Here is a 26,844-nt window from a genome sequence, read left to right as displayed (position 1 = left end):
TAAAAGTTAAATCCCATTGGGGGGGGGGAAGAACTAGTCAAGAGTGGAACTCACAGTGGGAGCGCTTTAATATTTACCTGTGAAAAGAATTTGGCATGTTAAGTTTTGAAACCTGGAAACCTCTTGACTTTTGATGGTCTAGTTTTTTTTTAACCCTTTTGTCTTACGTAGCCCCTGGAGCAAAGACACATTAAGGGTGATTTCCCTCAATGGTTCCAAGTTTTCTTGCATAAGGAAATTTGGATAAGTTTTCCCCCGCAGGCCAAGCTCTCAAAACCTCCTCTCTCCACCCTACAGTTCCCCCTTTCCTCTCTCTCTCTCTCTCCTTTTTTTTTTTTGACTGATCTAGCCTCTGTGTATGTGCAGAGTTCATGTTTCAGCAAACCTTTTATACTATTGAAAATGTTGCATCCTTTGGCTAAATTAGCATTTGAATAAGGGAAGGGAAGGGAAGGGTATGGAGTAGATTTTAAAAATAGGGTTAGATTTTTAAACAAAAAAGAGAAACTGAGCAATTAAAGTATTCAATAAAGTTAGCAATTGTAGCCCAAGCAAAAGGGACTGCTTCCTTTATGTATAGGAAAGGGCCAATATCCCCCTGGCCATTCGCGGAACAATGCCACGCCCTTATATATGGGGAAAATGGCCAGAGGGTCAGAATTCATAGGATTTTTTTAACATTCTCAGTCATTTCAGCCTTACCATTTGCAGACAAAAAAAGTTTGTCCATTATTATTATTATTATTTCTGCCCTTTATTTACAGGAATGGTCAAGGCGTATATGTATTTGTATGTGCTGAAACTTTGAATTGACTTTGAAGTCTGATTTTTTTTAAAGTAGTAGACAAAATGATAAACACTGTAATCACTCAAATGCTTGATATTACCAGTTGTGCTTCAAAAACATCACGGCTTCACCTCTCACCTTTTAAAACTAAAGAGCAAAGCTAGGTTGAATTTCAACTCCATCACGACACTAGAATTTAAGAATTACTCTCGAATGCTTGCAGACACATGTCCTTCCACATAGCCACAAATTGGGAGAGTTGAAAGGGACCCTGGGGTCATCTAGTCCAACCCTCCAAAATATAGGGTTCACAGGAAGATTTCACAGCAAGATTTGTACTAACAAAGAGACATACACATTTAAGTACAGATTTACAGCTGGGAAAGGAAACATCTATGCTCCTATCATGTATTAAGGAAGAGGATAATAAAAGTACCCAACTTTACACAGAAGCCTTTTAGCAGATCTTGAGATAGTTTGAGTGAGTTTGCTTCGTTAGACTAACGAATGCAAGTTCCTATAGAAATATTTAAAGATTGAAGTGAACAGATTTGTTTTTCCCCCCTTAACTTGCAGAGGAATAGTAAGCCTAATTTAGATGATGATGATGATGATGATGATGATGATGATTATTATTATTATTATTATTATTATTATTATTTTAATAACTGCACATTGGAAAGTGAGATGCAGGGTGACTTTAGGAAAGATTGCCCCCCTCCCCTCTTTGCAGTTTCCTTTAAAGGAAGCTTACGTGGGAGTAAATTTACCTGGCATGTCAGGGGGGGGGGACTGAAAGAGGCAGAATGAAACAGGGGGGGGCATTTTCTAACAAAAGTGGCCAGGAAGTCTTATAGAGACTGATATCAGGAGCCTTACAATAACTCTTCTGTCCAACCAAATCAAAGTTAAAACTGGACTCACATATTTTTTCTTAGAATGAGCACCATACTTTCATAGGCATATGCTTAATGAAATACATACACTGCATTTTAGCTTGAGAGAGCAATTGGCTCAACTAGGCTTTTGCAGCAGAAACATTAGGTTAACTTCACCTTCCAAAATAGACTGGAACACAGGTATACTCACAAACTCAAAATTTACAACAAAACATCATTTACCATTAGACTTAAAAGCACCCTCCTCACTTAAACTAGAGGAAGGAGGTGGGGTAATCCCCCTTTCAGAACACAAGTAGCATGTATACAGGATTTTACCACTTGGGAGGAAAACTCTCTTTTAGAGCCTCTCTCAAATAACAAACATTTGCACACTCCATTCTCCATTTTGTTTTGTTTAAGATTGATAAGGCGCAACATGGCTTCCTTAGATTTAAAATTTTGAAGCAAGCTTGCAATTTAAAACTATGTGCATTTAAGAACAGTCTGTGGATGCCGAGGCCAATGTAAATACAAACCCTTGAAATATTTCTAAATCTTTGAGTACATCTCTTATTCATTATTTATTTATTTATTTTAAGAGAAACTAAGATCTCTAATGTGTGGGCTCTCAGGCTGGGCTGTTATTATATCTACTGCCTTCTGAGCACCATTAAGTTTACAGTTTCATGTTCTAGCTTTAGGTTATAGTTTAACAACACAATTTTGACCATTTTTTGCCCCTTTATTTCCCCCCCCCCCAATTGGAGATGCTGGAGGGGCATATTAGAATCCTCTCTGGGGCAAAAAGGCTTCATGGAAGCTTTGTTGCAAGGAGGAGTCCAGCTAGGGTGTTTAGTGAGCTCCCATTCTCTCATATGTTATTATTGGGCTTTTTTTTCGTTAACGAAGTACGCTAAAGACAGAAAGAGTGGAAACACACACACAAGGGAGGAGGGGCAATGGGAAAGAAAGGGGAACAGATAAAAGATCCTTTCAGTACTCAAAGTACCCTTGACTAACACAATTCCTACTTATCTATAAACCACGAATTAATTTCTGGAAATGTCAAACCTGAACCTGAAACACAACCACGGGTCTCTCTGCCCGGAAACTCAAACCACGGGTCCCTCTGCCCGGAAACTCAAACCACGGGTCCCTCTGCCCGGAATTCCTTTACCTCAGCGTTGTTTACAAGACTAATCCTAGTGTGGGGCCCCAATTTCCCCCTCTACCCTCCACAACAGCTTCCTGCCTAGCCTTTTGGACTAAGTTCAGGCTCCCTACTGGACGCCTGCGCTGTGCAGTGCCAGATCGGGGGTCCGAGAAAACAAAGTTTTAAAAGGGGAGCAAACGACCTTGCGTTCTCACATACCCGGGTCATCCCTAACAAAGGTCGCCAGGCAGGAGGGGCGGCTTCATTTGCATAGTTAGGGTAGGTGGAGAGTAAGAGAATACTTGAAAGACGCCTCTGGACGACTCCGAGAGAGGGACGTCAGAGAAAAACAGTAAAAGGGCCACGCTTTCCCGGACTCAATTCCAAGACGGAAAACGGGGGAGAAAAGGAGAGAGATTAAGACGTCACTGGGCGACTCCGAGAGGTAACGTCGGAAAACAGTAAAGGTGCCACAATTTCCCCGGCCACACTCCGAAAAAAGGAAATTGGGGGAGAGAAAGGGAAAGTTTTTTGACGTCCCTGGGCGACTCCGAGAGGTAACGTCAGACAGTAAAGTCCCGCGATTTCCTGGCCACTTTCCGAAAGGGAAAATCGGGGGAGAAAAGGGGAGAGAGAGAACGTACCCGGCCGACTCCGAGGCGTAACGTCAGAAATGATAGAAGGAAAGTCTGGCTGTCGTGGAGATGTTCCTTTTCCACCCCTCCCAATGTATTTACTTCAAACCATACTTACGTTCGAAGGTGTCCCCCGCGGATCCCGGGATCCTTTTCTTTTTAGCCGGCTTGACCTCGCCTTTGCTTCCCCTGGTTGAGCTTTTGGTGACGATTGATTACCGCCCGCAAAGAGGAGGCAGGGAGAGGAAGAAGGACCCCTGGGCTAAGGTTGCCCAGTGGCGCCTGATCCCCTCTATCTCCCTCCTCACCTCTGCAGGAGAACCAAGTGTCCCTGAGAATGGTCGCCAACTGTTAACGGAAAAATCTGAGGGCTCCCTTGGACAAAAAGTAAAGACACCAACCAGAGTAAATTGAAGCAAATCAGCAGCCCGTAGGCTTGGTCTTTATTGAAGAAAGACTGTCGCGACAGGGTGCTCCCCTCACTTGCAGGTGAGAGGAAAGACCCAGAAAGATGGTCTGCCAGACCTTATAAAAACTTTTGAAATTCCCATCCTCCAGGTCAAGCCCACCCCCAGAAACATCATGCATACATTACACAAGGGGTTGACATCATGCATACATTACAGAAAGGAGGGGTTGAGGGAGGAGTTGTGGTGGTAACCTGAGTGTCCTGTCACCTGGCTGGTTCTTCCTTTCTCCCTGCTCATGAGTCACTTCCAGGAGACAAAGGGGAGTTTGCAGTTTCCTGCCCCCAGAGGGAAGATCTGATCATTGTCCTTTGTTTCAGTCTGTGCTGAATCCACTCCCATATGCAAGTTCTTTGTGATTTTGATTGTCTTCTGTCTGGGATTATCAGGGTTGACATAGCAACTGGGCAGGGCTCCTGTGGATGTGCTGGGATGGTGAAGGGATTATGGCTGACCAGAACCAAGCCCCCCCCCCTTTGATAGTCCTTGTCATATGGAGTAAAATAAAAATGGAACAGTGCAAATCCGATGTATGGTTGATTTTCTATGAATTTATAACAGAAATGTGGCGTATGTAGTGTGTGAGTGTGTGTGAAGTTTGTGCAAACAGAATGATTGGGGTGGGGGGTTCCTGCTACAGTTCGAATCGAATTGTTACAATACCGATGAGACAAATACACCAGTCGATGGCAAGCCTTTATTCTGAATGTGGCGGTGATTTGGAATCACTACCCTGCTCCAGTTTCACCTTGTCAGTCACTAATGTGGATTAAAATGCCACCCACACACACGAAAGCACGTATTGGAAATCAGGCTTTGGTAGTTACAGCATGTTAACGAGTCTTGAGTAAGGTACCAGTACTTACGGCCTGGAATAAAATTGGTGTGATGCATGTGGGTACCGGGAAGACAAAAGCAAAATACTGCTAGATACAGGACTCATGGGATAAATAATAATAATAATAATAATAATAATAATAATAATAATAATAATAATAATTTATTTATACCCCGCCCATCTGGCTGGGCTTCCCCAGCCACTCTGGGCGGCTTCCAAAAGAATATTAAAATACATCAAACATTAAAAGCTTCCCTAAACAGGGCTGCCTTCAGATGTCTTCTAAAAGTCTGGTAGTTGTTCTTCTCTTTGACATCTGGTGAGAGGGTGTTCCACAGGGCGGGCGCCACTACCGAGAAGGCCCTCTGCCTGGTTCCCTGTAGCTTTGCTTCTCGCAGTGAGGGAACTGCCAGAAGGCCCTCAGTGCTGGACCTCAGTGTCCAGGTAGAACGATGGGGGTGGAGACGCTCCTTCAGATATACTGGGCCGAGGCTGTTTAAGGCTTTAAAGGTCAGTACAAACACTTTGAATTGTGCTCGGAAACGTACTGGGAGCCAATGTAAGTCTTTCAAGACCGGTGTTATGTGGTCTCTGCAGCCGCTACCAGTCACCAGTCTAGCTGCCATGTTCTGGATTAGTTGTAGTTTCCGGGTCAACTTCAAAGGTAGCCCCACGTAGAGCACATTGCAGTAATCCAAGCGGGAATTACTTACATTATTACATTATTACAAAAAACAGTAATAATTGAATGCAGTGGCAATAATTTATGATAATAAAGAGTGGACACATAGTCCTACAGATACAACCGGCCCTTAGAGGGTGACCAAACTGCTGATGCGGCCCCCGGTGAATTTGACACCCCTGTACTACTCCATTAAATACACCCATAATAATTAGTATTTGGTATTTTGCCTTCTTTTGAGACACTTTCCCTCAGTGTTCTGTCATAGTCCAGTGATCCTACTAAATTCACCCGTAATAATTATATTTCTGTCATAAACCTCAGACATACTTTCCTCCAATAGTTGGAAGAAATTTCATGCGAAGAGGGGCTCTGAAAGTCCCAGTCCCAAATCTTAATCCTGCTACCCTAAGATATTATAAGCAAGCCCCACATTCCTCTTTCCACCTGCAATAGGGAGGTTAGAACAACACTTAATACCCTGCAGGGATCACAAGAGCCAGAATTGCTTAAAATTGCAGGGAGAGAGAGAAAAACTGGATTTGAAATGACCAAACCACAAGACGAGAAGTCTCCCTCCTAAATGAGGGAAGGGGGAGGCATGGGGGGGGGGCTTTTGAAGTCTCCCTGCTGGCAAGGGAATTCCAGAGCAAGGGCACCTCTGTCTGTCTGGAGTCCCTCACTGCCTCATCTCCAGCAGGAAGGGGGGATTTCCAGACTGGGACCCTTCACTCTTAGGGGGAGGTGCTGGGGCCTGGGCAGCTGGATGGATGGATGGACCTCAGCCTGCAGAAATGCTCCCCCCCCTTCCTCTCCCAGGACTGTTGTGGCCTTGCATGGGAGTGACAAGGCCACACTCAAGAACACCTCTCCATCCAGGGGGGAGAGGGGCTGGTGTTTGAAGCTGGGCTGGGCTGTCAGGGGGCGAAGCCCTTGCTCTGCCTGCAGAAGGACCCCGGCGGAGGGCTTGGCATGCAGAAGGAGGCCCAGAAGGAGACCCTCCCCCCCCGGCCTCCACTTGCCCAGTTGGGGGGGGCGGGGGCCGGGTCCCCATGGAGCCCCCAGAGCAGGAGGCCAGAGGCAGCGCCACCCCCTCGCCTTCCCCTCCGGACACAGGGAGGGGGGGCTGCTCTTGCAGACGTGGCTCTAGGGACACGCGCGTCGGGAAAGGCGCCGGAAGTGGCCAGAGAGGGAGAGGAGGAGGAGGAGGGGCGTCGCTGAAGAGCCCTCCCTCCCCCCGCCGCCCCCCCCGCCGCCCTTTCTCTTGCAGACAAGGAGAGCGGACTAATCCGGAGCCAGGGAGGCGGAGGACCAAGAGGTAAAGGGGGGGGGGAGAGAAGGGGGGGGATAGAGGGGGGGACAAGGGGGGAGGAGGAGGAAGAGACCCCCCCGCAAGGAGAGCGCCCTCCCTGGGGCCCGTCGACAGGGGCCCCGATCCAGGCCCCGACCCAGGGGGGGGGAAGGGGGGACCCCAGACCTGCAAGGTCTCCTGGGCAGCAGCAGCAGCAGCCCCGCCAGACTCCCCTTTCTCCTTCCTGGGGGGCCGAGAGAGGCTCAGCTGCCCTGGCGGGAAGGGGAAGGAGGAGCCCAAGCAGGGCTGGGGGTGGGGCTGAGGCCCCCCATTCTCCCTGGGGTCGCCTGGCTGGGGAAAGGGAGAGAGGGAGTCCAGGGAAGGGTTAATGGAAAAGGGGGAGGAGCCTCGACGGAGACCCCTCCCCTTCCATCACATCTTATTCCCCATTCTCCCTGGGGTCGTGGGGCGCCTGGCTGGGTCCCCAAGAGACCAGCTGAGCTTGTTCTGGGGATAAGCTTTCGTATGCATGCACACTTCTTCAGATTGGACAGTCTTCTACCTGAAATTTAGGAAACACTTTCTCTTTCCTCTCAATAATATCTCTTTCAAACTGTGAGCCTCTCCCTTTATCTTGTCCAAACAAGATGATTTGATGGTATTGAAACCAATCCACCACCACACCTCCCACCTCATCCTCTTTATTCAGTTTTATTTCTTCTTCCGAAAAGTCCAAAAGATCTCTGTAAGTTGCTCATTGCTTCTTCCGTATTGCATTTTTAAAAAAGCTGTTGCTTTTGTGGGTGGAAGCCAAAGGGGTGTTTTTCTTTCCAGCAGATTATTATATTTATCCCATACTGTAAAAAGGATTTTCTGAATAACTTGATTCATAGAGCTCTTGTTTTAGTTTTATCCTGCCATAAATAAGCATGCCTACCAAACATATTCTTACGACCTTTGTTATAAAAAAAACCTGTTCCTTTCCCCTTATGGGGTATCCAAGAGCCCATATAGTCCTTAAGTGGGTTCCATATAGGTAGGAGAAAATAACAGAGGCCAAGCAGAGAATATGGAGAAGCAAAGCGGCTAGTAAGCCTGGTCTTTATTGCAACAGTGTCCCCCCCTCACCACAACCAGGAGGGAGGTGTGCAAGGCCTTATATAGTCTTTTCAAATTGCCCACCCAAGACCACCCCCCCAATATCATACAGAAGGAGAATGTCTACAGCAGGAATACATCCCAGGAGGCGGTCTACAGCAGAAAACCTGTCCTCAAGGATACCTGTTAATGGTCACTAACTGCATTACCTAGGCAGCCTGGCCATTCTTTTGTGATGGTAAATACTTTAGTTCCTGAATCCAGGTCACAGGCTCACCCTGTTCATCCCTCCTTAACACAGTATTTGTAAGCACAAAGACAATGGGAAGGCTTCCATTTGCCTCCTTTACTGCAGAGGAATATTTGAGTACATTTCCGGGCACAATTCAAAGTGTTGGTGCTGACCTTGAAAGCCCTAAATGGCCTCAGTCCTGTATACCTGAAGGAGTGTCTCCACCCCCATCGTTCTGCCTGGACACTGAGATCTAGCGCCGAGGGCCTTCTAGCGGTTCCCTCATTGCAAGAAGTGAGGTTACAGGGGACCAGACAGAGGGCCTTCTGGGTAGTGGCGCTTGCCCTGTGGAATGCCCTCCCATCAGATGTCAAGAAATTAAGCAGCTGTCTTATTTTTAAAAGACATCTGAAGGCAGCCCTGTTTAGGGAGTTTTTAATATTTCATGCTTTACGATTGGGAGCCGCCCAGAGTGGTTGGGGAAACTCAGCCAGATGGGCAGGGTAAAAATAATAAAATTTATTATTATTATTATTATTATTATTATTATTATTATTATTATTATAGGTCTGTGGTGCTCAATGTTTAGGTATAGTAAATATTAGGATTTAATTAGAACTTGTGTGTTATAGCGGGGATATGTTATAACAGTGTTTCCCAACCGGTGTTCCGCGGCACACTAATGTCCCGCGAGACGTTGCCTGGTGTGCCGTGGGAGGGAGGCGGGCGAGTCGGGCGGCGAGAGGCGGGGCGGCGGCGGTGAGGAGAGGCCGCCCAGCGCGGGGCTCTCGCCGTCTGCCTGCGGCTAGTCATCTGCAATGACTAAGGAAGGCAGCGCGGCAGGTTCCCTCCCCCCGCCTTTCTTTCAGAGATTTATTGCTGCGCTGGAGGGAGCAATGGGATCCGGAGGCCCAGAAGGACAAAGGCAGTTGCCCACCAGTCGGGAGGAGTCTCACTCAAATGGGGCATTGCTCAAAGGGGAACGTCTCCCTCAAAAGGGGAAGAATGTGGTTTGCCCATGGGTTGGGGGGGGGAGAAGACACAGCGCCAGCCACCCATCTTTTTCTGAGCTGGCTGCTATTGAGCGGATGGCAAGGGAAACAACTGTGGGAAAGACAGCAACCTCCGGGAAATTCTTGGCGTTGGCCTTAAGGCATTCAGAAGAGTGTGTGTGTGTGTGTGTGAGAGAGAGAGAGAGAGACCATGTTTATCAGATCTCTCACTTGAATCTGAAACTCTCGAGGGACCCTGTTTTCACACTTTTTAAACATTTTGAATGGATCACTTGTTTAAAATCTCACCACTTTTGTTTATATGGCATTGAAACGCTTTTACTACTGGGCTATGGCAAGAAGTATTGTCTGCAAATCCAACCTTTTGGCTTTCTTTCTTCTTCTTCGGGGTGAGGAGAGTGGAGGTAGGTTGGGGGAAAGTTCCCCAAAACTTTAGAAATACTTCCCCAGTGTATATTCTTGCTTTCTTCCAGGGACACCAAAGCTGGCATTTCCAAAGCAAGACTCGGCCCCAGGCAGGATCCTGCAAAGGTTTTTCAATGCAAACTGTTGCAGGCCACCCCAATCTACAAGTGATGAGAGAATCCAGGGGTTCCAAGTGCTTGCGCAGGTTTTGTTTCCCCTGAATGAAGGTCAGTGGAGACTGTGGTGTCTTTAGAACATATGGTTTTATTTACACATCTATGCAACCTGAGCATAAGATGGAGGGGCTCACAGAATTAACCGATCTTCCTTCTCCGTTATGTATGAGCACCAATCAGACAACTGCAAAATGAAAGACAGTAATCAAAGCTTTGGATCCAGCCCAGAACAAGCATGTCTCTAGGTCTCCAGCTTCCATTCTGCTTCTAGCCCAGCTCACGTACATACAACTCTGAGTACCAAAAACACGCACAATCATTTCTGTTAAAAACAAAACCAGACAATGTAAAGTACTTTCTTTGTGTTTATTTGATTCCTATTAAAGAGAATTACTTTATATATAGTCAATATAGGCACAGAGTTAATTTTTTAAACATTTTCTAATGGTGGTGTGCCTCGAGATTTTTTTCATGAAACAAGTGTGCCTTTGCCCAAAAAAGGTTGGGAAACACTGTGTTATAAAATAGTCTCAGTGTATTTTAGAATGGGAGTTATGTAGAGGGTTTTTTTGTGTTTGATCCGTGTTTCTGTGTAAATACTGTGTGTCAGACTGAGAATGTCATCAGGAAGGTCTAGGAAAGGGTCACCTGCTTCTGAGCATCAGAAATGAGCATGGAAAGAGTTAATATCATAAACCTACCGGAATCTGTTGAATGGTTTCTTTAAATGTAAAGGTTCATCATTGTTCCACTCCATGTGTATGTCTTTAAGGGGCCGGAGCAAGGGCCAGAGCAAGATAACGAGACCCAGCTTTACAGCTGTGTAACATAGCAGGTGCTGCTGAGTTGTATTTGATTAAGGTGTGTCAGCATCTGGGTAGAGTATATAAGAAGCAGCACCTAGCTCTCCCATTACCCTGGGGGATGGGTTGGTGGTTGGGTCATGTTTGTTTGTTAATATATTTAGTGTAAATGGAGTTTTTGTTTTTCTTATTAAAACCTTCTTTAAGTTATTTTTGAGTCCTTTCTTTTTAATGCATGATCTCCCCAGCAAGCTCTCTGCAGCGTTACTATACTGCAAAAAGCCAACATTTTTGGTTATGGGCCCAGCTGCTGAGTGGATGACTGCATATTTTTGGACTCTGAGAAAGGTTTGAAAACTCCTTCTCCTGTTAGCGTAGTTTTTGTGGGACTGGAAGAGTTCCAGAATGGTTGACCGGGTTCCTGAACCTGAGAAGGCTCTGGTCTTCCCACAGCTAACAGATGAGAACTATAGTTTATGGTCTTTTCGGGTGGAGGCGCTTTTGACCTCTAGAGAAGTATGGACCTATGTAACTGATGACCCTCCTGACCCTGTAACTAATGCTTGGTCGAAAGGAGATGCAAAAGCCAGGGCGATAATTAATTTGGCAGTCAGCGACCAGCAAGTAGTCTATATAAGAAATAAGAAAACTGCCAAAGAAATGTGGGACAGTCTTGCAGCAGTGCATGTTAGAAAAGAGTCAGCGTCTGCATTGACGTTTTTCAAGCAGTTGTACCAGACGAAGTTGCAGCCTGGTGGTGATTTGGCAGCACACTTGAGACGTCTGGAGGCAATACGCGGCGAGTTAATTCGAAGGGACATGGAGATACCTGATATTCAGTATGTTTTTATCATTCTATGTTCCCTTAATGAGGACTTTGATGGTATAGCTAGCCAGATATCTGCCGTTCCACCAGCACAATTAACTGTGGAAGGGGTAACGGCAAGATTAATGGGCGAGTTGGATAGAAGGGAGGCTTGTGCCATAAGCACTCCTGTTTCCAGAAAGAATGAGGAACGCCATATGCAAACTTGTGGTGATACAACTGCATTTAAAGCTGCAAAGCGTTGTTGGTTCTGCAATAAGCAAGGACATTTTGCAAGGGACTGCAGATCCAAAAGAAAACAAAGTACTCCCAAGCCTGTTTCTGTTCGTCAATCACGGTCGTCAGCCCAGCAGCCGGCATCGTATAGTAGAGACAGAAACGAGCCGCGAGCTTTTCACGCTCGGACTAAAGATCGTAAAAGAATTAAAGATGCCAAGTGGAAGTCTTTTGTTGTCGACTCAGAAGCATCTCAGCATATCTGCAATGATCGAAGCTTGTTTATTTCTTTCGAAGAGGAAATTGGTAATGTACATTTAGCCAATTCACAAGTTTTGCAGTCGCTTGGCAGGGGTACCGTTAAACTTGACTCTTTAAACATTACAATAGCAAACTGCATTTACTGCCCGTCAGTGGACAATTTATTGTCAGTAAGGTGCTTTGCCCGTCAAGGCATAACTGTGCGTTTCTTAAAGTCTATGTGTGAGTTTTTCGAGGGGAACAAGCGTCTATTGTATGCCCGGGAATCTGATGGTTTATATAGACTGTATTTTCGCACCTACTCCCAATCGCCTATAAATTGCAGAGCAGCACAGTCAAGCCAGGGGTTGAGGAATGTAAGACCACATTCTGGGTGTGTCCACATGGCGCACAGAATTCTGGGACACCTGAATTTTGCTGATGTAATTAAGACAAAGAATATTGTCAATGGCCTCAACTTAAAACCATGCAAATTCTTTATGCAATGTCTATCCTGTTGCAAGAATAAGATTAAGGTTGCACGCAAGGGCAGGTGCTCAGATAGAAAAGTAACTGAGCCATTTGAGCGTGTACATTGTGATTTAGTTGGGCCACTCCCACCCTCATTAGGAGGTTCAAAGTACTGGCTTACTCTCATAGACCAGTATAGTAGATACTGTTGGACTTATGCAATAGCTGAGAAGTCCCAAGCATTTGAGAAGTACAAGGTTTTTTGCAACTGGGTAAAAACGCACTTTAACAAACCAATTAAGAACCTGTTTTCTGACCGGGGCGGGGAATTTGTTTCTGAGGATTTTGAGAATTTCCTGGAAGCGCAGGGGACTACTCATGAGTTATCTTGCCCCCGAAGTCCCTGGCAAAATGGGCTTGTTGAAGTTGTGCAGCGTGACTTGCAGGCAGGGGTTAAAACTTATCTGCACGATGCTAATCTGCCCAAAGACTTTTGGGCTGAAGCACTCCATGCTTTTTGTTATGTTAGAAATCGCAGTTATCATTCTGGTTTAGATGTCACCCCCTATGAGAAGTTGTTTAAAAAACGCCCTAATCTGAAATACCTACGTATATGGGGTTCAGATGTAATTATGCATTATCCTGCTAAGCAGAAATTGGGTGAACGTAGTGTTCAGGGAAAATTAATGGGCTACCAGCAGGGGGCGTACAGAATTTACATACCAGCAACTGGCAAATTTCATATTACCAGAAGCATGATACAAACTGTAAATTGGAATGGGGTTGCTATTTTCCAAGATACTGATGGTATAAATGATACTGAGGAAGAAGAGGAAGCAGCAGCAGCAGCAGGAGGAAATGGTGATTCTGAATTAATAGAAAAAGACAAAAAGCCTGTTGAATCGGATGATTTGTTTGATGATTTAAAGTCACAGGCATCTGAGGGGAGGTTAGATTCTCTTGAGTTTTCTGACCGTGAGCTTAGCCTACAGGCACCTCTTCAAACTGACAGTGATGATTTACAACCTGAAACTAGTGGTTCACTTAGTCCCATTAAGTCTGAGGAGTCTGACTCTCCTTCCGGACTGAGACGTTCAGATAGAAAGAGGCAGAAGCCACAACGTTTCGCAGATGAACATTTTAATACTGTGTATGCCAATAAGGCGGTTTTTGAGCCAAAAAGCTACAATGATGTTCAGAATTTACCTAAGAACCAAGCTGTAAATTGGTATAAAGCTATGAACTCTGAGATAGCTTCTTTAAAAGAGCATAACACTTGGTCTCTTGTACCACAAACCCCAGATATGAGACTTATTGATTCAAAATGGGTTTATAGAGTTAAAATGAATGACAAAAATGAAGTTGTAAGGTACAAAGCTAGATTAGTTGCTAGGGGCTTTCAACAAATTCCAGGTGAAGATTATGTTTTGTGTTATTCACTAAGTGTAAAATATGAAACAGTTAAGCTTTTGTTAAAAGATGCATCAATTTGTGGAAAAGCCCACTACACAATGTTTCTCTGCTCTTAAGAGAGTGGTAATGTACCTTAAACATACCAAACATTATAGGTTGCAGTTTACACCCAGTATTGATAAAGGTTTTGAAATTTTCTGCGATGCATCTCATGCAGTGGAACAAAATAATTGCAGGGGTGTGTCTGGTATGGTGTTTTGTTATAACGGTTGTCCATTTGAATGGAAGTCCCAGACACAAACCATTATTTGTCTCTCCACAACAGAGAGTGAATTATGTGAATGCGTTCAGGCCACTCGTGATGTAGAATGGTATCTGCAAATATTTGCAGACCTACAGATGCAAGTAACACTACCAGTAAAAGTTTACATTGATTCCCAGAGTGGACTTGCTATCCTGTGTTCAGAGACCAATACGCAGCGCACTAGAGTCTTAAGGTTACGTTTACAGTTTGTAAAGAAACTAATTGCTGATGAAATGGTTGTGTTTAAATATGTTCCAGGTGACAATCAAATTGCGGACATTTTTACTAAAGCACTTCCAAAGGTTACACATGAAAAACATGTACAAAGTATGCTTTGTTTTTGTTCCACAATGATGAACCGCAGGGGAAATGTTGAATGGTTTCTTTAAATGTAAAGGTTCATCATTGTTCCACTCCATGTGTATGTCTTTAAGGGGCCGGAGCAAGGGCCAGAGCAAGATAACGAGACCCAGCTTTACAGCTGTGTAACATAGCAGGTGCTGCTGAGTTGTATTTGATTAAGGTGTGTCAGCATCTGGGTAGAGTATATAAGAAGCAGCACCTAGCTCTCCCATTACCCTGGGGGATGGGTTGGTGGTTGGGTCATGTTTGTTTGTTAATATATTTAGTGTAAATGGAGTTTTTGTTTTTCTTATTAAAACCTTCTTTAAGTTATTTTTGAGTCCTTTCTTTTTAATGCATGATCTCCCCAGCAAGCTCTCTGCAGCGTTACTATACTGCAAAAAGCCAACATCTTTGGCCCCCTCCCTTTGTAACAAGCAGCTGTAGTTCTTTTGGGATTTAATATCGGCTCATGAAAAGTTGGGCACATGACCCGGAAAGCTGCCTGGCTGCCTCTGTCTGAAGGCAGAGATATGTACCACACGCCATAGTCGAATTCGGCTGGACTTGCCATGGGAACGCAGAAGGGGCAAGCAAGGAAGGGGGAGACGGCCAAAGAAACCTGCTCTCACACAAGTGCCCCCCTTCCGTAACCTTAGCAAAGCCCAAGTTCAAACACCAGCCCCTATTTAAAAGAGGCCCCCGTAATGACGACACTGGACTGCCCTTTACGGTTGCCGTAAGTTACTCTTCCAAGTCCCAAAAGCGCGTAGCAACTCTGGTCTATTTTGCAGGGCTGTTGTTGGCCGGCTAACTGGCGGCCAGCGCAGTCGCAACTGTTCTACTCACACATGTATAGGCACATTTGGGTGATGTCGCGACACAAATATCATTTCTCGATATTGAAATATTGTTGGTGTGTCAATGTCCCCCTTGCGTCAATGTGCCCCACCTCCCCCATTCCGCATTTTCAGAGGAGGGGGAAGAAGGGGAAAGTTTGTCCCCCCAGATAAGACTCCCATCCTCCCTGGCCATGGGCCATCCCTACTTGGGCAGGTGGTACTTTGAGTCCAACCACATCTGGAGGGCCAGAGAGGCCTCCTCTCAGCATAGACGGTTCCTCTAGGGCTCAGTGTTACGTGGGAGTTGGTGGAACAGGATCTTAAAGGTTCTTGAGACATTTCCAAGGGATTGTGATTGGTATCCAGACCCTAACACTATAAATCCAAGGTGTCCACACTGAGCAGTTTATCAACCCTGCTGGCCGCTGGGAAGACCTTCCGAAGGAAATCGTTTTCCCCAAATTGCTTCCTTCCTTCCTCCGCGGCTGCTGCCCACACTAAAGGAATGTCTGGATGAAATCCCAGGGATGTCTGGCTCCTATTACAAAGAGACCCAGTTGATATTCTAGAAAAAAGTGTGGCTAAGATTCTGAGTCACAATCATGGCTGAGAAATACAGCCAGGGAATATGAAACTGATTTGAAGATTGGTTTCTTCTTTACACTTCATTATTATTATTATTATTATTATTATTATTATTATTATTATTATTATTATTATATTACCTTCAGGAGGACACACCACAGGTTTCATCTTCTTTCTTTTCTTTCCAACAATCAGTGTTATTCACCTTTAATACTATTTCAGTGTCACACATATTTTTATGTTGTGATCTTCATATGAAGAGAGGTATACAAATTTAATAAATAATTCCCAGTTGGAGCAGAGCTAGAATATCCAGAAGCCCTTGGCCACCCACGGCCAAGGAGGAAGAACAGTGAGAGAGGCCTGAACAGGGAATCTCTGCTAAGATAAGCCAGTGTCAGGAGGCAGGTGCGAGACCCGGTGGCATATAATTATTATAAATCATAATTGGGGTGGGTGTCTCAATCTGGCCTTCCCAGCGGTCAGGCTCCAGCTGCTTTCCTTCTGCATCTCCAGCTCTCTCCATTCCATAATGCAAGGCTGAGAGATGGAGGTCCAGCCCCAACAACATTCTCCAACTGAGCACACCTTCAACCGACCACAAGCACCAAGCCTTGTTGCTAGACTTATATTTTTTTATATAAAATATTTATTAAAGGTTTTAAACAATACATCACCAAACACATAAAACACCATCACCAACATAGAAAAAAAGTAAACACAAAGCAAATAACATACAGCATAATTAGATTTCAATAAACCAAATTTCCATAACCTTCCTTTCGGACTTCCTCACATCTCCCTTTCCTGCGTTCCCATTTATAAAGTTATATTCAGCAGTGCTTCACCTTCTTTCAAATCTTATTTTGTAATTTTCAAATATTATGTCTCCAATTTTAAACTTTATTATCAAATATTTAGATATTTAAATTTGACATAATATTAATCAAAATTTCAACCTTGTTCTTATAGTTCACTTATTTTCATACATCTTTCCACTAAGTTACTAATGCCAGATTATTTCCTATCCTGCATCATCTTAACATTCATACAATTTACAATGCTTTTGCAAGTAGTCCTTGAACTTTTTCCAGTCCTCTTCCACTGTCTCTTCTCCCAGGTCCCGGATTTTGCCAGTCATTTCTGCCAATTCCATATAGTCTATCAGTTGCGTCTGCCATTCTTCCAGCGTGGGCAAATCTTGTGTCTTCCAGTACTTTGCGATGAGTATTCTTGCTGCAGTTGTCGCATACATAAAGAAAGTTCTGTCCTTTTTTAGCACCATTTGGCCGACAATGCCCAAAAGGAAAGCCTCTGGTTTCTTAAGGAAGGTATATTTAAATACCTTTTTTAGTTCATTATAGATCATTTCCCAGAAGGCCTTGACCTTTGGGCACATCCACCAAAGGTGAAAGAATGTTCCTTCAGTTTCTTTACATTTCCAACACTTATTGTCTGGCAAGTGGTATATTTTTGTAAGCTTGACTGGGGTCATGTACCACCTATATATCATTTTCATAATATTTTCTTTCAAGGCATTACATGCCGTAAATTTAACACCGGTGGTCCACAATCGTTCCCAGTCAGCAAACATAATGTTGTAGCCAATGTCCTGCGCCCATTTTATCATAGCTGATTTAACCGTTTCGTCCTGTGTGTTCCATTTTAACAGCGAGTTATACATTTTTGAAAGTACCTTAGTTTTAGGTTCTAACAGTTCTGTTTCTAATTTCGATTTTTCCACCTGGAAGCCTGTTTTTTTTATCCAAATTGAAAGCCTCCCTGATCTGAGCATAGTGTAACCAATCTCGCACTTTGTCTTTTAATTTCTCAAAACTCTGCAGTCTCCAAGTGTCTCCATCTTTTTCTAATATTTCCCAATATTTCGGCCATTTGACCTCCATATTGAGTCTTTTCTGAGCCTTAGCTTCCATTGGTGACAACCACCTTGGGGTCTTATTTTCTAATAAATCTTTGTATTTTATCCAGACATTAAACACTGCCTTCCTGACAATATGGTTCTTGAAAGCTCTATGAGCTTTTACCTTGTCGTACCACAAATATGCATGCCATCCAAATACATTGTTGAACCCTTCCAAATCCAAGATATCAGTGTTCTCAAGAAGTAGCCAGTCTTTCAACCAGCAGAAAGCTGCTGATTCATAATACAACTTTAAGTCTGGCAGGGCAAACCCTCCTCTTTCCTTAGCATCAGTTAATATTTTAAATTTTACTCTGGGCTTTTTGCCCTGCCAGACAAATTTAGAAATATCTCTCTGCCACCTCCTGAAACACTCCATCTTGTCCACAATCTGTAAGGTCTGAAACAAAAACAGCATTTTTGGCAATACATTCATCTTTATAGCAGCAATTCGACCCAACAAGGAAAGCTTCAATCTTGACCAACTTTCTAGGTCCTTTTTAATTTCTGACCAGCACTTTTCATATTTATCCTTAAATAAATTCAGATTTTTAGCTGTCATATTTACCCCTAGGTATTTCACCTTTTTAACCACATTTAAGTCTGTCTCTTTCTGAAACCTTTCTGTTTCTAAAGTTGTCAATTTTTTTCCAAAAACTTAGTTCTCTGCTTGTTTAATTTAAATCCCGCCACCCGACCAAACTCTTGAATCAGTTCTAACACCCTTTTCGTACTAGATTCTGGCTCCTGTAATGTCAAATCCAAGTCATCTGCGAAAGCTTTAAGTTTATACTGTTTGGCTCCGACCTGGATTCCTTCAACCAGCCGGTCCCCTCTGATCATGTTCAAGAGCATCTCCAGAACCGAAATAAATAACATTGTTACTAGACTTATATATGGGTCTCCCAAAATGGTCAGTATGGACCTCCTGAGGCCAAAGGGACTGTGCAGGTGATGAATAAAGATCTAGAGGTCGAAGGGGACAAAATGCGGCCCAAGGGGTGGAGGATTATAGTGCAGAGGATGAAGAACTTCATGATGAGCTTTGAACCCTGATGAATCTTGGCCAGGTTCATGGAACATAGAGCAGCTCCCGTTCCTGTGAGAAACCACTTTTTATAAAACATAAAGCCCACAGTTCAACCGTATTCTAAGATAATGCTGCTTCATTAACAATAATTAAGGGTTATAAAAGGCTGATGATGCATGACCATTATTTTAAATTGTTTCATTTGCCTTTCCTAAAAATTTGGAACATATGGAGGACAGGAGAGATTGTACAAGACGTTAAAATAAGAGCAGGTGCTAACTGTAATAGTACTTTGTTCTCTTCCTAGAAAACAAATAGGATTTTCTCCCCACCCCATTGAAAGAAGACAATGGAGAAGGCAGTCAGAATTCTGGTGGGCCATGTCCAATGGGACTAACGAAGAAACCATATAAATACATGGAGTGTGAAAAGAGAGAACATAAACAATTTGAAATTATGGAGTGTGGAAGGAGCTTCACTGACAGTGGAAAACTTAGAAAACATCAACGGACTCACACAGGGGAGAAACCATTTAAATGCATGGAGTGTGGAAAGAGCTTCGCTGAGAGTGGACACCTTAGAATTCATCAACGGACTCACACAGGGGAGAAACCATTTAATTGCATAGAGTGTGGAAAGAGCTTCAGTCAGAGTGGACACCTTAGAATTCATCAACGGAGTCACACGGGGGAGAAACCATTTAAAAGCATGGAGTGTGGAAAGAGCTTCAGTCAGAGTGGAGACCTTAATATTCATCAACGGAGTCACACTGGGGAGAAACCATTTAAATGCATGGAGTGTGGAAAGAGCTTCAGTCAGAGTGGACACCTTAGAATTCATCAACGGAGTCACACGGGGGAGAAACCATTTAAATGCACGGAGTGTGGAAAGAGCTTCAGTGGGAGTGGAAAACTTAGAATTCATCAACGGACTCACACAGGGGAGAAACCATTTAAATGCATGGAGTGTGGAAAGAGCTTCAGTCAGAGTGGAGACCTTAGAATTCATCAACGGACTCACACAGGGGAGAAACCATTTAAATGCATGGAGTGTGGAAAGAGCTTCAGTCAGAGTGGACACCTTAGAATTCATCAACGGAGTCACACAGGGGAGAAATCATTTAAATGCATGGAGTGTGGAAAGAGCTTCAGTCAGAGTGGAGACCTTAGAATTCATCAACGGAGTCACACTGGGGAGAAATCACTTAAATGCATGGAGTGTGGAAAGAGCTTCAGTCGGAGTGGACACCTTAGAATTCATCTACGGACTCACACAGGGGAGAAACCATTTAAATGCATGGAGTGTGGAAAGAGCTTCAGTGGGAGTGGAAAACATAGAATTCATCAACGGACTCACACAGGGGAGAAACCATTTAAATGCATGGAGTGTGGAAAGAGCTTCAGTCAGAGTGGAGACCTTAGAATTCATCAACGGACTCACACAGGGGAGAAACCATTTAAATGCATGGAGTGTGGAAAGAGCTTCAGTCAGAGTGGACACCTTAGAATTCATCAACGGAGTCACACAGGGGAGAAATCATTTAAATGCATGGAGTGTGGAAAGAGCTTCAGTCAGAGTGGAGACCTTAGAATTCATCAACGGAGTCACACTGGGGAGAAATCATTTAAATGCATGGAGTGTGGAAAGAGCTTCAGTCAGAGTGGAAACCTTAGATTTCATCAACGGAGTCACACGGGGGAGAAACCATTTAAATGCATGGAGTGTGGAAAGAGCTTCAGTGGGAGTGGAAAACTTAGAATTCATCAACGGACTCACACAGGGGAGAAACCATTTAATTGCATGGAGTGTGGAAAGAGCTTCAGTCAGAGTGGACACCTTAGAATTCATCAACGGACTCACACAGGGGAGAAACCTTTTAAATGTATGGAGTGTGGAAAGAGCTTCAGTCAGAGTGGACACCTTAGAATTCATCAACGGAGTCACACTGGGGAGAAACCATTTAAATGTATGGAGTGTGGAAAGAGCTTCAGTGCAAGTGGAGTTCTTACAAAACATCAACAAACTCATACAGGGGAGAAACCATATAAGTCCTAGGGAAGTGGACAGAGCTTCAGTTGTAGTGGAAGTCTTACAAACCATCAAAAGACTCCCAGGGGTAAGAGCTGTAAGTGTGGAAACACCTATAGGCCATCAATTAAAGAAGAGAAAGGGTTTAACTAGAAGGAGTGTGGATCCTGCTTTGGTTATTATGCAACACTTTTTAGAGAGTAGAACCTTTTTCTCTCCGAGTCGACACTTTCTTTCACCTCAATAACAGGAAATCAGTCTTAATTCCATGCAGCGTATGTTAGCTTCTGTTGTTTGTAACGTGGTCTAGACATTTATTTAAAGTAATGAAGGTCTCATTTTACAAGAGTAAGCATAATATAATATTTAATGTGAATGAATCGTGTTGCTGCTGAATGAGGGTGGACTGAGAGTGAGCTGGTGTTGGTGTTTGGTGGAGAGAGCTGGAAATGTTTGTATCTGGGAATAGAGAGTTGCTCAAAATGGAGCTGAGATTGGTGGTCTTTCATGAGGAGGGAAGGGGGCACAGGGAAGAAGGGGCCGTACCAGAGCATCTCAAAGCAATGTGCTGGGGGGCGGGAACCATGGTGACACAAGTGTGTGTAGAATGCTATCCCCAAAATGAAACCGTAAGGATGAGTATAATGGGAAAGGAGGTTCAGGCAGGTCCCCAACCCAGAGTGCTAAGGGTCAGCTTCCTCCAAATCCACCAGCTGCCCCAAGGCAGGAGCCACCTCTGGGCCCTGGGGGTGGAAAGCCTCCGTTCACCTTTGCAACTGGACATGATCCGAGGGCAGTGGTGGCAAACCTTTTCCAGACTGAGTACCCAAACTGCAACACAAAACCCACTTATTCCTCACAAAGTTCCAACTACTGCAGTGCACTCTGTGTGGGACTACCTTTGAAGGTGACCCGGAAACTACAACTAATCTAGAATGCGGCAGCTGGACTGGTGACTGGGAGGAGCCGCCGAGACCACAGAACACCGGTCTAGAAAGGCCTATATTGGCTCCCAGTACGTTTCCGAGCACAATTCAAAGCGTTGGTGCTGACCTTTAAAGCCCTAAACGGCCTCGGTCCAGTATACCTGAAGGAGCGTCTCCTCCCCCATCATTCTGTCAGGAATAAGCAGCAACACAAGAGCGAGCTGCAGGTGTCTGCAAAGCAAAACAGGATGTTGATGTTTGGGACTGTACCATGGGAACAAAGCGGCAGTCTATTCACTGTACTGAGCACTGGATGTTAGCTCAGAGTGTCATCTGACCTGTACTGGAAGTACAGGGGTGGAGTTTATCTTCTCTACTGTTGGAGTCTGGAGAGTGCAGACGTGTTTCTCTGTACTGCTGCAAAGACAGAAATAAAGACATGTAAATAGATTTTTGTCTGTCTCTTTCCCCTCCCTGAGGGAAGCAGGGAGGAGGGAGGAGAGGTGTGTCCCTCTCACGCTGAGTGGGATTGCCGATAGTGACCTTGCCTGTATCCTGCCGGGAGACGCAGATGGGGAGGTCAACAAGGATCTCAAGCCGAATGCCTGGAGTGTGGCCAGTTACCTCTGACTGCGGCCTGAGAATCCGACACATTCTGCCCGGACGCTGAGGTCCAGTGCCGAGGGCCTTCTGGCGGTTGTCACCCTGCAAGAAGCCAAGTTACAGGGAAACAGGCAGAGGGCCTTCTTTGTGGTGGCACCTGCCCTGTGGAACGCCCTCCCACCAGATGTCAAAGAGAACAACTACCACCAGACTTTTAGAAGACATCTGAAGGCAGCCCTGTTTAGGGAAGCTTTTATTGTTTGATGCATTGTAATTCAATATTTTGTTGGAAGCCGCCCAGAGTGGCCCAGCCAGATGGGCGGGGTATAAATAAGAAATTATTATTATTACTATAACATGGCAATTCTACCTGTATATTTAATTTTTTTCTGTTTGTTTCACATTTCTTCTTTATGACTACTGCTGTAATAAATAATCCTTCATAAAAGTTATTTCCTTACGTTCTTCATTAAATTGTCTTTCCATTGATCTGTAATGTTATGGTATAACTGAGTGCTTTTTTTCCTAAAAAATAATGCTTAGGGGGTACTTGTTCCGTTCACAAAGTAAAGGAAGGATGGAACTCTGATTAATAAGAATACACACAGAGGCTTGAACCAGCAAGACTCTGGGAAGGGTGCGTATAATCGTCTCTCGGTGCTTGTCCGATTCCCACAGCCCCCGGCCCAGGCCGTTTTACTCACACAAGAACTTTTTACAGAGTGTTCGTAAGAACTAATCAGATTTCTTCTGAGCATTTCCACAAACCCACGTGGGGAGAAAGTTAAACTACTAAAACTAATTAAGCACAAATATTTCTGGGGTAAACAAAGAAGAGCATTTAGCAACCCCAGAGGTCATAAACAAGCAATACACATGATAAGGAGGATGGCCAGGAGGACAGCGGATCATTATCACCTTCATGTGAGATCTGTTTCCTGGCCCTAAGATTAACATCCTAAGATTACCATATAGAAACCTACTTCAAAGAAACTTGCCCACTATCTCTATGGCCCAGGATGCCTCCCTGGCAAAGCAAGAAGCAACGGGGCTGTGTACGTGACAGGAGAAATGGGCAACAGGGAAAAGGGCATGAAAAGGGCACGAATGTAGAATCTTATGGGATTAAATCAGAAATTATCATCAATATATCAAACCCAGTCAACACAATGTCTTCATTGTGGACACAATGGCTTGATGTATATTTTATAATTCCTCATGGTAATCCCATCTGATCCCTACAGTACTCTCATTTTGACTCAGCAGAATCACCACCGGGGGAGGGGATAAATACAGTTGTAATTGGGGAAAATAAATACAGTGGTACCTCAGTTTTCAAACAGCTTAGTTCTCAAACTGCTTGCAACCTGAACTCTTCAAACCCAGAAACGAGTGTTCCAGTTTTGGAACTCTTTTTGGAAGCCGAACATGCTCTGTTCTGAGTATAACTTCCATTTTGAGTGCCAGACTTCTGTTTTCCTTGTGAGGGAAGGCGGGCCGGGTGGCAAGTAGGAATGGGATGGGGCTGCTCCGCTAGGCAGCGTTGCTGCTTGCACGGGAAGAGGAGCTGGATCGGGGCTGCTGAGCTGGGGAGGGGCAGGCTCCATTACCCTTTCCGTTGAGGGGTTTGAGGCTGCACTCCCCTCAAGGGCGAATTTGAAAGGAGCCCCCCCTCCGCTTCAGAGCCCCTGCAACCCCGTGAAGGCAGCCAGGCTGAATAGTTGCTGGGGTTGGGGCAGGTGGAGGCAGCCCGGAGGCTGCATCTGAGAGCCCCTGCACCACCTGAAGGCAGCCAGCCGCTCCTCAGCGGATCTCTCAGCGCAAAGCCTCCACTTCTGAGAGATCTCCGCCCTGCTCCTGAACAGGGGTGCCTTCAGAGGTCTTCCAAAAGGTATGGAATTCTTTCTCTCTTTGACATCTGATATTGGGGGGGGGTGTTCCACAGAGAGGGTGCCACTACCGAGAAGGCCCTCTGCCTGGTACCCTGTAAATGTGAGGGAACTGCCAGAAGACCCTCGCAAGTGGACCTCCGTGATGATGGGGGGATATTTTCTTTTCCTTGTGTTAGATGGATGTTAAAACAAGGTGTGATTGACATGGGCATGTCTGGATCACAGATTTCTGCCCAACTCCAGACCTCACCTGGAGTACTGCGTCCAGTTCTGGGCACCACAGTTCAAGAAGGACACTGACAAACTGGAACGTGTCCAGAGGAGGGCAACCAAAATGGTCAAAGGCCTGGAAACGATGCCTTATGAGGAACAGCTAAGGGAGCTGGGCATGTTTAGCCTGGAGAAGAGGAGGTTAAGGGGTGATATGATAGCCATGTTCAAATATATAAAATGATGTCACATAGAGGAGGGAGAAAGGTTGTTTTCTGCTGCTCCAGAGAAGCGGACACGGAGCAATGGATCCAAACTAAAAGAAAGAAGATTCCACCTAAACATTAGGAAGAACTTCCTGACAGTAAGAGCTGTTTGACAGTGGAATTTGCTGCCAAGGAGTGTGGTGGAGTCTCCTACTTTGGAGGTCTTTAAGCAGAGGCTTGACAACCATATGTCAGGAGTGCTCTGATGGTGTTTCCTGCTTGGCAGGGGGTTGGACTCGATGGCCCTTGTGGTCACTTCCAACTCTATGATTCTATGAAATCTTTTGCTAGTCTTTCTTTTGAATGGGGTGGGGGGTTTCAATCTGGCCAGTCCCCACACAAAAGAATAAATGGAAACGTATCAAAAAGGGCAGCATCGGGAAACCACCCTGCTTGCAAACCACTCTGGGTCCTTTGGCCTCCTGCTAGCAGAACTGCCTGAACTGCTGGCTCCGCACATGGGAGCAGAGTAGGACTTACTCCCGAGTAAGCAGGCATAAGATGGAAAATTGTGTATCAATAAGGCTTTTGGCCATGAATTTATACCTACAGCTAAAAGGAAAAAAGAGACGAGGTTCTTTATGCAGGCCCCAAACTAGACCCCAAGCAGCTATTTAAGGACAGTGAGGGAAGAATTATTAGTTGGGAAGTCAAAATAAAAAAATTCCTTGCAGTAGCACCTTAAAGACCAACTAAGTTAGTTCTTGGTATGCGCTTTTGTGTGCATGCACACTTCTTCAGATACACTGAAACAGAAGTTGCCAGATCCTTCTATATAGTGAGAAGGTGGGGAGGGGTATTACTCAGAAGGGTGGTGGGAATGGGAGATTGGCAGATAGCTGAGATGAGCCTGTTGACGACTCTTAACGACTGCAATAGGTCTTACAGGAAAAGGCAAGGGGCGAGAAGGTGAAAAATGGCTTAGTCATGTATAATGAGATAACAATCCAATGTCTTTGTTCAGACCACCTTCTCACTATATAGAAGGATCTGGCAACTTCTGTTTCAGTGTATCTGAAGAAGTGTGCATGCACACGAAAGCTCATACCAAGAACTAACTTAGTTGGTCTTTAAGGTGCTACTGGAAGGAATTTTTTTATTTTGACTATGGCAGACCAACACGGCTACCTATCTGTAGTTGGGAAGTGACACTGGCAGGAAGGAAGAACAGTCCTGGAGGAAGAATTATACACAGCAAATGGGAAGAAATCAGACTTTGACATACTGTATGGGAGGCAGGAGGAGGTGAGGGGCTTTTTATACAGCCTTCTTTCTAGAGAAGCTCCAAAAGCAAGATATATGAGCAGAGATCAGGGCGAATGAGAAGAAATCCACCAAGAGAGCAGGGATCCCGGGGAATCTGCCTCCTCGGCGCCTGAAACTGAGGCGAGGCTGAGATCCCGAAGGGCGGGAAGTTGGGAAAAGGCGGGAAAAGTCGTTGAGGGGAAGCAGCCGCGGGGGGAGGGGCTCCTCTCTCGCCCCTCAGAGACACGACGGGGACCCTCTTGGGAGGGGGGCAGAAAGGGGTCTCTCTCTCCCCCCCCTCACAACCCCCTTGCAGCGGGGGGAGGGGCTCCTCCTCTCTCACCCCTCAGAGACACGACGGGGACCCTCTTGGGAGGGGGGCAGAAAGGGGTCTCTCTCTCCCCCCCCTCACAACCCCCTTGCAGCGGGGGGAGGGGCTCCTCCTCTCTCACCCCTCAGAGACACGACGGGGACCCTCTTGGGAGGGGGGCAGAAAGGGGTCTCTCTCTCTCCCCCCCTCACAACCCCCTTGCAGTGGGGGGAGGGGCTCCTCCTCTCTCGCCCCTCAGAGACACGACGGGGACCCTCTTGGGAGGGGGGCAGAAAGGGGTCTCTCTCCCCCCCTCACAACCCCCTTGCAGCGGGGGGAGGGGCTCCTCCTCTCTCGCCCCTCAGAGACACGACGGGGACCCTCTTGGGAGGGGGGCAGAAAGGGGTCTCTCTCTCTCCCCCCCTCACAACCCCCTTGCAGTGGGGGGAGGGGCTCCTCCTCTCTCGCCCCTCAGAGACACGACGGGGACCCTCTTGGGAGGGGGGCAGAAAGGGGTCTCTCTCCCCCCCTCACAACCCCCTTGCAGCGGGGGGAGGGGCTCCTCCTCTCTCGCCCCTCAGAGACACGACGGGGACCCTCTTGGGAGGGGGGCAGAAAGGGGTCTCTCTCCCTGTCCCCCCCCTCACAACCCCATTGCAGCGGGGGGAGGGGCTCCTCCTCTCTCGCCCCTCAGAGACACGACGGGGACCCTC

The 26,844-nt window shown here is 45.5% G+C and overlaps 4 protein-coding genes across 4 annotated transcripts in view; all 4 read left to right on the top strand.

Annotated features, from left to right (window-relative positions):
- Nucleotides 1–26,844, top strand: part of LOC310699314 (uncharacterized protein) — a gene marked incomplete at its 5' end in the record, with an annotated part of 338,944 nt that overhangs the window by 80,775 nt on the left and 231,325 nt on the right. Inside the window, one exon of the mRNA XM_083486960.1 lies at nucleotides 19,635–19,807. The remainder of the gene's footprint in view (nucleotides 1–19,634; nucleotides 19,808–26,844) is intronic.
- The window catches only part of LOC310701854 (uncharacterized protein), a 175,018-nt gene that overhangs the window by 96,750 nt on the left and 51,424 nt on the right, over nucleotides 1–26,844 (top strand). The gene's annotated exons all lie outside the window — the stretch shown is intronic.
- The window catches only part of LOC310701556 (uncharacterized protein), a 72,679-nt gene that overhangs the window by 29,217 nt on the left and 16,618 nt on the right, over nucleotides 1–26,844 (top strand). The gene's annotated exons all lie outside the window — the stretch shown is intronic.
- The window catches only part of LOC310699313 (uncharacterized protein), a gene marked incomplete at its 3' end in the record, with an annotated part of 89,747 nt that overhangs the window by 48,289 nt on the left and 14,614 nt on the right, over nucleotides 1–26,844 (top strand). The window lies entirely within an intron of this gene.

Source organism: Podarcis liolepis, assembly GCF_965112155.1.
Source record: "Podarcis liolepis genome assembly, chromosome: 2".
NCBI lineage: Eukaryota > Metazoa > Chordata > Lepidosauria > Squamata > Lacertidae > Podarcis > Podarcis liolepis.
This window is presented reverse-complemented; position numbering and strand designations above follow the sequence as displayed.